The 278-nt window shown below is 64.0% G+C and overlaps 1 protein-coding gene across 1 annotated transcript in view; it reads right to left on the reverse strand.

Annotated features, from left to right (window-relative positions):
* DEF6 (differentially expressed in FDCP 6 homolog (mouse)) overlaps window positions 1-278 on the reverse strand; it is a 13,145-nt gene that overhangs the window by 1,548 nt on the left and 11,319 nt on the right. The window lies entirely within an intron of this gene.

Below are 278 nucleotides of genomic sequence, written 5' to 3' on the forward strand. Positions count from 1 at the left end.
CTTGAGGCCCACCCCCCCCTGCAGGGAGGCGCGAGCCTGCGGCAGGGACAGGAGCCGTCAGCGCTGGCAGAGTCACCACCATCATCCCCAGGACCCCCTTACCCTGCAGCCCTGGGTGGATGGGGCCAGGCATCTCCCATTCCAGGGCCAGCCCATGGAGGGAGCTCCAAAGCAAGGCTTTTCCTGGCTCAGGAGTCGTGTCTAGACACTCAGTGTCATGTCTAGAAACTGCCTGGGGGAAAGACCCTGGAGGAGTTGGCCACCAGTGGCTGAAGAGG

The sequence above is a fragment of the Buceros rhinoceros genome, unplaced genomic scaffold (genome assembly GCF_000710305.1).
Source record: "Buceros rhinoceros silvestris isolate BGI_N320 unplaced genomic scaffold, ASM71030v1 scaffold31878, whole genome shotgun sequence".
In the NCBI taxonomy this organism is placed as follows: domain Eukaryota; kingdom Metazoa; phylum Chordata; class Aves; order Bucerotiformes; family Bucerotidae; genus Buceros; species Buceros rhinoceros.